General features: G+C 44.6%; 1 non-coding gene across 1 annotated transcript; it reads right to left on the bottom strand.

Moving 5' to 3' along the window:
- Positions 1–3,385: 3,385 nt before the first annotated feature.
- On the bottom strand, positions 3,386–3,577 carry LOC116987689. The gene has a single exon (XR_004415757.1). It is a non-coding gene; the product is annotated as a U2 spliceosomal RNA (small nuclear RNA).
- Between the last annotated feature and the right edge of the window lie 8,350 nt (positions 3,578–11,927).

The following is an 11,927-nucleotide window of genomic DNA, read 5'->3' as shown; positions in this document are numbered from 1 at the left end:
AAACATGTTTAACAGGGGGAATAAATTGTGGAAATCTGGGAGAAATCTGCTTCCGATGTGGGTAAGTCCTATCTGGAGAGATTCTCCACTACGATGTCAATTTCCAGTAGTACAATAACAGGTTGGGGACGTGTGCTGTCTATTTTTACCCCATCCCTTCCTCCACGGTTATCATTCACTCCCTTTCCCCCTTATTTTGTGGCTGATTTCATTTCTTGTTCCTTTTCACCCCCAGCCTTTGCCAATTAACCCCCCGCCCCCATCTGCTAATCAACCCCTCTCACATGTATCCACCGATCTATCACTTGGCCAGCTGTATCGCACCTCATATCTATTTTACACATTTACCTCCTCTGTTCCAGGGGCACGACCTGAAATGATGCCTCGCCATTCTAATCAGATGTTGCCTGACCCGGCGAGTCATGAAGAGTCCAATGGCGAAGTGTTGTTTTGCTGGATTTGTCCGGTATTATGACCATCTCTCTGATCGAATTTACCTCTTCAATCCACTTCTTGTCAGACTTTTCGATGATCTACATTGATATCCTGCACCCAGTTGCAAGTCGAACATATCCATGCTTTGTCCCCATTTTCCTACCCCCGCGAGGCTTCCTTTACTTTTGATGGGCGACGGGTATTTTGGAAATACTGGTCAGCGTTTAGTGTTTCATCAACGTAGTATTCCTCAACCTCCATACGAGCTTGGATATTTGGCCCAGCAAGCTCCACGGCGCCACGTGGTTTATTTACAAGAGGTAGTTCAAACAGGTACTATAACAACATTTAATAAACATTTGGACAGGTACATTGATAGGAAAGGTTTAGAGGGTTACGGGCCACCGCGGGCAGGTGGGACTTGTTGGGCCGAAGGGCATTCGCCTACTGAATAACTCCTAGTGATACTTTTTTAAAATGAAAATAGGTGCAGGTCTAGGCCATTCGGCCCTTCGAGCCTGCACCGCCTTTCAATATGATCATGGCTGATACATGCTTACAGCGGATCTGCAGAAATGATCGGGACCTGTACAAAAAGAAGCCCAGTTGGCAGAGGAATGCGGGGGGCTGGTGGGCAGGAGCACTCATCTCTGTACCGTAAAATAGTAAGATTAAACGAGAATTTACCAGTTTGAAGTTTGATCTGTATTTTATGAGGAGTTACGATGAGGGATTACGTGAGGAACCCGCTCAGTGCGCAGGCGCGGCATACTTCCAAGCAGCGGTGTGGAATCACAGATAGACACAGTTATTTGAAGTAAACATAGTAAAGATAAGGAGACATCAATTTATTAGTTTGATCCATATAATGAGGGTGGGAGCGGAGGGCACGTAATCCCTCATCGTAACTCCTCATAAAATACAGATCAAACTTCAAACTGGTAAATTCTCGTTTAATCTTACTATTTTACTTCGGAGTCACGTGAGTGACTACGTGAAGACTTCAAAGCTCTGTGATTTCAAACCGTAACAGTTCATACTTCACTCGCTGCCGAAGTCATTCGAGGGAGGAAGTATGTTATCGTAATCAACCATGAATCTGTTTGTAAAAACAATAATGGTGTTATTAACAACAACAAGACCAATTGCTCCCCCGGGCTTAAATTATATATTTTTTGCAGATTCTTTTTCTGCAAACGATACAGGTTCTGTCAGTGGTTTGTTATAAAAGTTTGGAACGTATACTCCCTAGACCACCCTGCAGTAGCCAGGATGTGGTCCATAGGCTCGTCCATCCTCTTAGTTACTGACGTGGAAGCTGTCCTGGTGGAATAAGAATTTATACACGTTAGTATTTACTCCAGCAACTCCCAGTACCTGCTTGAGCCACTAGAGATAGTTTAGCTCGTCACCCGACCATGAGGTTTCCTGTGGCTGACCCATAAGGCTTTTCCCTCTCCCTCGGTATTCCTTATTGTGTCGATCTCTAAGTGGGTCATGACACATAAAACGTGGTTCAGGTGGGTATGCCCGGAATTTCATGACTGGACCTGATGTTCCTGGTCTGTTCTGTTTGGCCAACCCTTGAATGGGCATGTGACACTATCTGGTGTTATAACCATGTTGTCCCATCGCAGTAGATGGGAGAGCTGGCTCTTTGTGTTGATGTAAGGCCACCAGCATGTCCATCTTCAGGGTAGGCTGTTCCAGGGTGAGTGACATGGCTGGTGATCATCCCCTAAGGTATGTCAGGATTTCACTGACATCCCAATTTGGGCGTACCTATTTCTGGGGAATGGATTGATATACCTCTCCTGTATCTGATCACCAGTGAGCGGTACCCAAGTTGAGTAGGCTGACAGAACATGTCCTTCATTGTGGTGAAGACCTGCCAGGAGCTCCAGTACAGTTTTTTGTTATAGTTGAATGTGTGATTCCTGTTTTGGAAAACAGTGTACCATTTCTTGATGCTCCTCAGGTATGTTCCCTAGGATATGCGACGGAATGCTGTCATCAGGTTGATAGTGCTGCTGATCCAAGCACAGCAATGGTCTTCCCAATTCTGCAATTCTTTTAATGACCATGTCGAGGATCACTGGGAACCATGCTTGTGGACTTGGTCCACTGTAATTTGCGTAGTACCCGACTGATGAAGCCGTAGTACCTATTGAAGAGGTAGAAGGAAAGGAAAACATAGAGATTAGGTTCCCCCCACCCCTCAATACGCGGGAATGTCTCCATTGCCGCTGCCTTGAGATTGGTTTCATGTGACGTAAGTTAGTACGTGGTGATTTAATTGGATATAAGGAATCGATATCTGGTGTCCATATTGCTTAGTAATTTCAGCAAATATTTTTGGTTTAAATGTATGTTTACAGTATTTAGCTCACCTGATAGGTGAGTTACTGATGGTCAAACATGTTTGACGACATACGGTTTCCAATTGTTAATAAATTGTCACCTAATATCGATGTTCTCCGCCCAAGTGGTTTGGTATATGCCACCACTGTGATGTTGTTATCTTATAAACGAACATGCAAATTTGGTGGATTACTGAGCAAATGCTTCACTAGAATTAAGTAAGTTAATATATAACATGTTTAAGTCAATTCATATTGGCATTAAGTATTACAAGCTCAGTAACACACCAGGACACATCAGATGTTACTCAAAACAGGTGGAAGTGTACAACCATAATCCTTCCTGCCGATAAATTCCATGATAACACTACAGATTAATCCATTTGCCCCCATATTACAGGTATGGAGATAGTTTTGAACACTAGTATCTCAGCTCATAGGAAAGGTACAAAGTTCAGTAGCTGGTAATGCTGCTATATCCCAATTACTTTGCCACGTAGTTGATTGGTGGTTAATGCACCATGACTGATAGTCTTAATGAATACTAGATAACAAAGTTGTGGATGGTCAACGTAAATATATGGATATATATTTTGTGCACCGTTCCCAGAGGCACTGCAATACTGGGTCGATGCGTGGAGTGGACGGAGCAAGCCCCTATTCCATCTCCCTGTTCCAAAATTCAATTTAATATATGGTCCCTAGATAAGGGACGTATCAGATTATTAAACTGATAAGAACAGGTACTACACTTGATCTTAGCCAAAAGGCCGTGAAGCGATGCAGCTAAAGCTGTATCCAAGGATAGTTTGTCGTTAATATATAGACATGCCATGACGGAATGTTTCTAAGTGTCAGGGCTAGTTGATTCTGGATAACTTTGACTTAAATGCCGCAACGCTCATCATGGTTACTCCATCCAGGTAATTGCGGTATATCCGAAACTTATATGAGAAGGTACTGAATAGTGTGCATCTTCAAGGTCGATGTCTACCCTAAAGTATCCTTGGATCCATGGTAGTAGTTACAAATCCCATGAATGGGTATACCTGGTGAAATACTCAAGTGGTTTATCAATGACGGTGCGACATTCACCATCGTGGGAGGGTAGACCCCTTGGGGTGCTTGCTGAATTGGTGGCAAGATATTAATTCTATTCCCCTTGTATTTATTTTTTGGTATATAACTACCAAGAGTGATAGCTTCCTAACCAGGCGTGATTCACCCACCCCTTGTTAGTACAACCCTTAACCTTTATGTGATGGTAGGAACCATACTTATCTGTCTTCATTGTTGTTTTCTTCGGTTTCTGGTTCCTTGTTCTTGTAGGGACGATGTTTGGTGGGGGGGTGGCGCATTTCCCCTGGGGCCTGCTCTGGGCCGTGGCTTAAAATGCTACGGGTTTGGCATGCAGGCCCCGAGCTTTCACCAGTACCATGAGGTAGACGCCCCTGGTGGACACGTAGAGGTACTGCTGTCTGGTTTAGTGTGGTGCTCATTCCAGACTCTTCCCTCTTGTGCCGAATAGTTTGAACACTTCGTCCAGTTTTTTAGGACTGGTTTGGTAAGTGCCAGGTAGCAGGATCTGTGCTTGTGAGGTCGGCGTTCTCATAGTCCTGTTAATTTCATAGATTGAGGGCAGGTTTGTGAGTTCATTTGAGAAGTTATGAGGTATACCGTTGAACAGTAGGGTCAGGTGTTTTGCCATACTACCCTGCCCTTCTGGAATGAGCAGGTGGACATGATAGCCGACGTCAGGGTACCAAATGCATTTTTAAAATATTTAGGTTAAATGCGCTGCTCAATGTATCCCCCAATAATGGCGGGCACTTTGAGTAAGTGCAATTTAGGGGAGGCGTGATAAAACCAACGCCTCATGGCTACCTGTCTTGGAGAGGTTTTTTGGAAAAGACAGGTAGTAAGCTGGCCATCAGTTGAGACTGAAAAGCCATCTCGCTAGTGGTGGAGCCACATAGCGGCCACACCCAGCAGCTCTTCCTGATCCTGTACCTCAAGCATACTCCCGATATTGTTCAGCCAGTGACCCCTCTTCATGACCAGCCCAGCCACTGGTCACCCCAAAGCTAACCACACTAAGGAGGAAGCGATGGGCAGTGCCTACGCACTGTGGAGGGTATGCCTGAACCCTCCAGCGAGACTGCCCCTCACGTAGCGTGTCTCGCAGGAGCTCCTGCTCCAGGAGCCGCTCCAGCGGCTCAGGCGGCTGTCTCTCTCCCATGCGGGTGGAGAGACGTCCCCTCCGACAAGTCGGAAGCCACCGGCCGGATGCCTCTTCGGATGGCTGAACATCCAGACCGCAGTTCAGGCACTAGCGGGACTGGCCTCGGCGCGGTGTGGGGATAGCGGTACGCCCGGTAATTGTTCCTACCGCCTTCTTCTGGAGCTTTTGTGCCTTGTAGTAGCGAGAGCGCCCCTCTAGCAGCGCGTCTGCACCCAGAGCCGCACCTGCACCCAGAGCCGCTCCAGCAGCTCAGGCGGCTCTCTCACCCCCCGTGCGGGTGGAGAGACGTCCCGTCCCAAATCGGGAACACCTGCCGGATGCCTCTTCGGGTGGCTATACATCCAGCCCGCTATCGGGCTGGCCTCGGCACGGTGTCGGGGAATTGCGGAACACCGGGTCGCTCCTACCGCCTGTTGCTGCCCCCCTTCCCGACGGGAAACGTTCCTCCTCGAACGGGGGACAGTTTTGTTCCAGAGCCTTTTTTCTCTGCCTGTAAAACACAAGCAGAAAAAGGGGCTCCCCTGTAAAAGAAACCCGACCTCAGGATACTCACCTGACGGTCCGTTTCATTCTGTAGCGGGAGAGCCTAACTCCCGCTGCCGCTGTTGCACTGCTGGCGTAATGCCGCGCCTGCGCACTGAGCGGGTTCTTCACGTAGTCACGTAGACCTGTACAAAAAGAAGCCCAGTTGGCAGAGGAATGCGGGGGGCTGGTGGGCAGGAGCACTCATCTCTGTACCGTAAAATAAAGTTGTCTGGCTGCTCACAATAACACAAGATGTACCTTCGAGTAAATGTTCATCTTGCATGAAGTGGCGCTGCATTCGACGATGTTCTGTGGTCCCTGCAGTTATCTTGCTCTTAGATGCTGAATCAATCCAAAAATATTGACATAATCTGCAGCACCTTTGGTATATTTACAGTTCTTGTCATTTATGGGGAGGCAAATGTAAACTGCTTGATGTGAAAATGCTGGTATTGTCCAAGATGCAATTCGGTGTATTAAAACAATATATCAGGAGCCTACAGCTAGGATTAAGGTAAATGGAAACATATCAAAAAGGATCCAGTTAGAGAGGGGCACAAGGCAAGGATGCTGTCTTTCTCCTACTCTCTTCGTTTTGTATATTGAACCCTTAGCACAAGCAATAAGGCAGAGAGAAGACCTGCCGGGGGACAAAATTGGGGGGAAAGAACATATAATTGGTCTTTTCGCTGATGATATCATTATTTTTCTTGAACGACCAGATATAGGTCTCCCAAATCTAATGAACCTATTTGAAACATATGGATACTACTCAGGGTATAAACTGAATATAACAAAAAACACAAATTCTTTCATTCAATTATTCTCCATCCCAACAAATCAGAGATGCATATAATCTGAAATGGAATTCTAAAACGATGCAGTATCTTGGTGTAACTATAACCAAAACACGTTCCAACTTGTTTGAAACTAATTATAACAAAATTGAAGAAAACATCAAAAAGGATGTTGAAAGGTGGTCGACCCTTCCTCTAGACTGCAGTGCCAGAATACAAACGGTAAAAATGAATATCCTACCTAAACTACTATATTTATTCCAATCTCTCCCAATTAATGTCCCCCGAGATAAATCCACAGCCTGGGATAAAATGATCTCTAGATTCATTTGGAATAGCAAAAAAACCAAGAATAAAACTAACAACACTTCAACTGCCGAAAAGCAAGGGTGGAATGGCTTTACCAAATCTGAGGAAATACTTTTATGCAGCTCAACTCAGACCTCTGTTGGTGTAGACCTGATTATGAATCTCGATGGAAAGAAATTGAAAGGGAGATACAGGGTTACCAGATCCAGATTTTGGTGGGAGACTAATATCTGAGAGGGGCTTTGAGACATGCTATGGACCCAACAGTAGCATTTACGTTAGAAATATGGAATGTTGTAGTGGTAAAATACAAATTAAAAAGAGTGGTTCACGCATTGAAGTGGTTCGCATATGACTCAAAGTTTAAGCCAGGGGTGTGTGATTCAAAATTCAAAGAATGGGCACAAAAAGGCATAATGGCAATGTATACAGTTTCAGAAAATGGCGAGTTTATGAGCTTCCAAGATTTAAAGTCAAAGTCTGGTCTCGAAAACAAAGATTTTTTTAGATACTTGCAATTAAGAGACTACTTTACAAAAGAGATAAGGCCAGAGCTAGATGAAACTTCAAATAATGTGATAGATAGATAGATAGATAGATATAATTTAATTGTCACACAACCAAGGTCGGTGGAATTTGGGTTGCCAGCAGCGATACAGTAATAAAGAACACACAACCACAATAAAAAATTTACACAAACATCCTCCACAGCATTCATCACTGTGGTGGAAGGCACAGAACTTGGCCAGTCCTCCTCCATTTTCCCCCGTGGTCGGGACCTCCACCCTCCACAGCCGTTGCTGCGGGCGTCCAGATGGTAAGGGACAAAGTCAAAGTCAAGGTGAGTCCAGGATCGGCTCTTCCCAACCAGAGACCGCGGCTTCAGGCTGGTGTAGGCCGCAGGCCGGCGGTCAAAGTTTTAAAGTACCTGCCGTGCCGCAGCCGGAAGCACCGCAGTCTGCAGGGCCGGCGGTCGAAGCTCCCCTCCAGGGGAGATGGTAAGTCCATGCCGCACCCGCGGTAGAAGACGGCCGCGGGCCGGCGGTGGAAGCTTTTTCTTCCCCCCGGGTCCTCCACGAGGGATCCCGGACTGTAGATGCCGCACCAGTTGGAGTTCTGCAGACCGCTGCTTCAGGCTGCCGGCTGCCGCGGGCCAGCGTAACGGAGCGCTCCCCTCCAGCGAACCCCAGTGAGGTCTCACCCGCTCCGCGCCGAGAGTCCACGCTGCGCCCGCCGCTGAAGCTCCGGGCGCGTCTCCGGGAAAGGCCGCCCGATCCTCGATGTTAGGCCACGGGGGAGGCGACCTGGAAAAAGTCGCCTCTCCATGGAGGAGGCGGCCGAAACGGTTCCCCCTTACCTCCCCACACCACCCCCCACACAAAACACACAAAGAAACATTAAAAACAGACTTTTAAACATACTAAAAAAATAAAAAAAGTTGGGGGAAAAACGGACACGCTGCCGACAGGCTGCTGCAGTGCAGCGCCCCCTTCCCGAATCAAGGTGATTGTGGATGCATACAAACAGATGGGGTCTCGGGTCAACTCTGCTTTCTACCAAGCTCTGATGGGAAGCGGGGGAGAATCAACGCTCTACATAAAAACAAAATAGGAAGCAGAATTAAAGATTCAGATAACAGAAGAAGAATTGTATCAAATGTGTGAAACACAATGTCCTTCCACAAGCTCACTTGTATGGAAAGAATTTTGCTGGAAGAATCTATCTCGCTTTTTGTATAAGCAGCCAACTTGCTGTCCAACACCACTGTTGGAGGCTGTGTGGGAGTACGGAGGCAGACCACTCACATATTTTCTGGAACTGTGTAAAGATAAGGCCATACTATGAAAATGTTAATGCAGCTGTAAAAAATATCTTGGGTTATAAAATCCCAAATACCTGCCATGTGATGTATCTGGGGCGTATTAAAGATATTGTAAAAATAAAAGATACATATTTGATTAAAGTTTTGCTTGCAGCAAGTAAGAAGGTCTTTACCAGGCAGTGGCTTAATGAAAAAAGTCCAAAACAGGAACAGTGGTTAGAAATTGTGCGAGACATCTTTAATATGGAGACATTGACATATTCCTTGAGAGTCAAGGAGAATTCATTTGAGAAGATCCGGGAATAATGGACCATTTATTTGAGCCATGACACCAATTAGATAAATGCCGAGCTAGATATGGGAAGATTGCGTTATATAGAACTAGATGGTATGTTTGTATGAATATTGAATTATCTCCAGATAACTAATCAATGTAATGTTTTTTCTTTTTTTAAGTTGGTAAAGTGAACCACACGGTCTTATTCCAAATTTTTTTTTTTTTTACTTCTTTTTTTCTCCCCTATCTACTTATTTTTTTATTTTGATTGTTGTTTTTCTTACTTTGTTTTATTTGTGGTGATGGTGTTGCACGGTTTTGTATATATCTCTTAAAAATCAAATAAATGTAAGTGACAAAAAAAAAAGAAATTGACCATTTGACCGCGTGGGCAGAATATACTGATGCAGTCTCCGATGCTAACGGTAGATGGCGCTGCCGTACCTTACATCTGCGATGAAGCTCAACACGGCCAATTCTGAAATGGGTCAAACGCAATATTGTGTCTGAGCTCACGTACAGGCCAGATCATCAATAATTGGATTATTTTCCCCTTGAAGGATATATTTGGGATCCAGTTGTTTTGTAATAATCAATCATACAAACTGATGTTTCTTTTGAAATATTCCAGACACTTAACATAATTTAGATTCCACACCTTCCCTGTTGAAATATGTCAGGATATGTGGTCAAGGCCTTTGCGTGGTGTGATTTCTGTTTGAAACAATTGCTTATCTTCACTTCCGTCACCTTTGCAGGGAGCGAATAGGAGGAATCTTTCACTGCATAAAAATATTCTTCTTTCACAGTTTTCCGATTCTGCCACGATTTAACCAAAGCTTGAGAGGTAACCTCTCCGCTTACTCGATACTTCGTTCTTTGAAACCCCACATATATCACAGGTTTTTGCTCACTACTCTGTCATATGCTGAGATAATAGAGCAGCTGGGCTTGTACACTCTGAAGGATGAGAGGATATCTAATTGAAACATATACGATTGTTAAGGGTTTGGACACGCTAGAGCAGTGGTTCCCAACGTGGGGGAAATTTGATTTTTCTTTTTTTTTGGCAATTTTTTAGTAATTTCTTGCTCAGAACTTTAACTGTCTTTTGTTTATTTCATTTTTCTTTTTCATGGATGCCATGTTGTTTTGAAGCTTGTTTAAACCAAGGTATTGGCATTTTAAGCTTCTTCAGCTGAAACGGAGTTCACTTTTTAAATGATAAGAATTATATATCACCGCGGGGGGGGGGGGGGGGGATCAGGATTTTAGAGGTGATTAGGTGGGGCATGGCCAAAAAAAGGTTGGGAACCACTGCGCTAGAGGCACAAAACATGTTCCCGATGTTGGAGGAGTCCAGAACCAGGGACCACAGTTTAAGAATAAGGAGTAAGCCATTTAGAACGGAGACGAGGAAATACTTTTTCTCACTGAGAGTGGTGAGTGTGGAATTCTCTGACTCAGAGGGCGATGGAGGCAGGTTCTCTGGATGCTTTCAAGTGAGAGCTAGACAGGGCTCTTAAAAATAGCGGAGTCAGGGGATATGAAGAGAAGGCGGGAATAGGGTACTGATTGGGGATGATCAGCCATTGAATGGCGGTGCTGGCGCGAACGGCCGAATGGCCTCCTCCTGCACCTATTGTCTGTAGTCTATTGTCTACTCTCGCGATATATATTTCTACCTTTGCAGATGTGTGCTCATGAACCCAAAGTCCCTCGGTTCCTGCGCACTATGAACCCACATTGCATCCCCCTCCCCCTCCCTTCCACACACGAAGGGAGTTACCATACAATACAAGCTCATACTTCTCTGTGATAGATTTCATCCATCATTTACCTACTCATTCTCCTGTCATATGGAAGTTTGAAGTGCTCGCTGAATACTCTCTCTCTCTCTCCTGCGTGTAAGCCGCTATTCCATCATGATTGTTGATGTGAATATATTGCTGTTGGTACAGAACACAACTAGTTATGGGGATAGAGGAGAATTAAATCATTGGCCAAAATGCCCGTGAATACTGAATGTGAATAATGAGAATGTTACCTCCGGGAGAGCCTTTAATATTTTTTTTGGACAAACAATGAAGACAGTTGCAAACAGGATTTTGTACATTTGAGTGGATTTTGGTTCCAGGATTTTAGCCCCAGGTTTTCCATCTATCCAATTTGCCAAGGTGTTGAGTGTCAATGAAAGTCATAAAGATTTAAACAACGACGTATGACATAAATAACTGAACATTGTTCTCTTAAAAGAAACAAACAGAAAATCCAATTACAACTCATTTTAAACCGAGAACTCTTGTTTGCAGAAACATCGCAGACACGTGGACTGTGACAGAAATACACATGAATAAATGATACATACATTATACATGTACATCAGAAAGAAAGAAACAAGATTGCGGCCAAAAACATAATAATAATAAAACATGTCGATAGTGTACAAGTTTTGGGGCATAGTGTCCCGTTATTGAGGCAAGATTAGGGTTATGTAGGTCCTTCCAAAAGCTGGATAGTTGTAGGCAAGTAACTGTTCTTGAACCGGGTGATGTACTTTCTGTAGTAGATCTGTAAAAGTTTGCTGGAGTATTTGGAGACAAAAAGTATTTCTTTAAAATTCTTTGAAAGTAGAGGCATTGACGCTCCTTCGCGGATGCAGTTGTTTGCTGGGCCCGGGACACGTCATCCACAATGTTAATGCTTAGCATTTAAAGCTGATAACTCTCTGCACCACTGCTCCATCAAAAACTAACTGGCCTGAGGTCCCCGGACTTCCTCTTTCTGAAGTCAGCGACCAGTTCGGTCTTGTTGCTTTGGAGCGAAAGGTTATTGTTCTGACACCACTCAACCAAGTGTTCCGTCTCTCTTCTCTATGTTGACGCAGCACCATCAGTAATTCATCCAAACAGAATGGTGTTGGGGGTGGATCAATAGATGACTTTGGAGCTGTGGGTGTAAAGCGCGCAGCCTTGAGATGCTGGTCAATGGGGAGGAGATGTTGTTCCACATCCGCACTCGGTCACTTGAAGCTAATTCACCAAACAATAAAATGGTGGCTAATCTGATTGTAACCACTGATCTGTAGTCCCATGCACCTCTGGTAACATATCACTACCCCACCTTGTTTATTAGCAATATTTCTACCTTTGGAAAATAA

The sequence above is a fragment of the Amblyraja radiata genome, chromosome 25, assembly GCF_010909765.2.
Source record: "Amblyraja radiata isolate CabotCenter1 chromosome 25, sAmbRad1.1.pri, whole genome shotgun sequence".
Lineage (NCBI taxonomy): Eukaryota > Metazoa > Chordata > Chondrichthyes > Rajiformes > Rajidae > Amblyraja > Amblyraja radiata.
The sequence above is the reverse complement of the archived record's forward strand: the minus strand, read 5'-3'. Positions and strand labels throughout refer to the sequence as shown.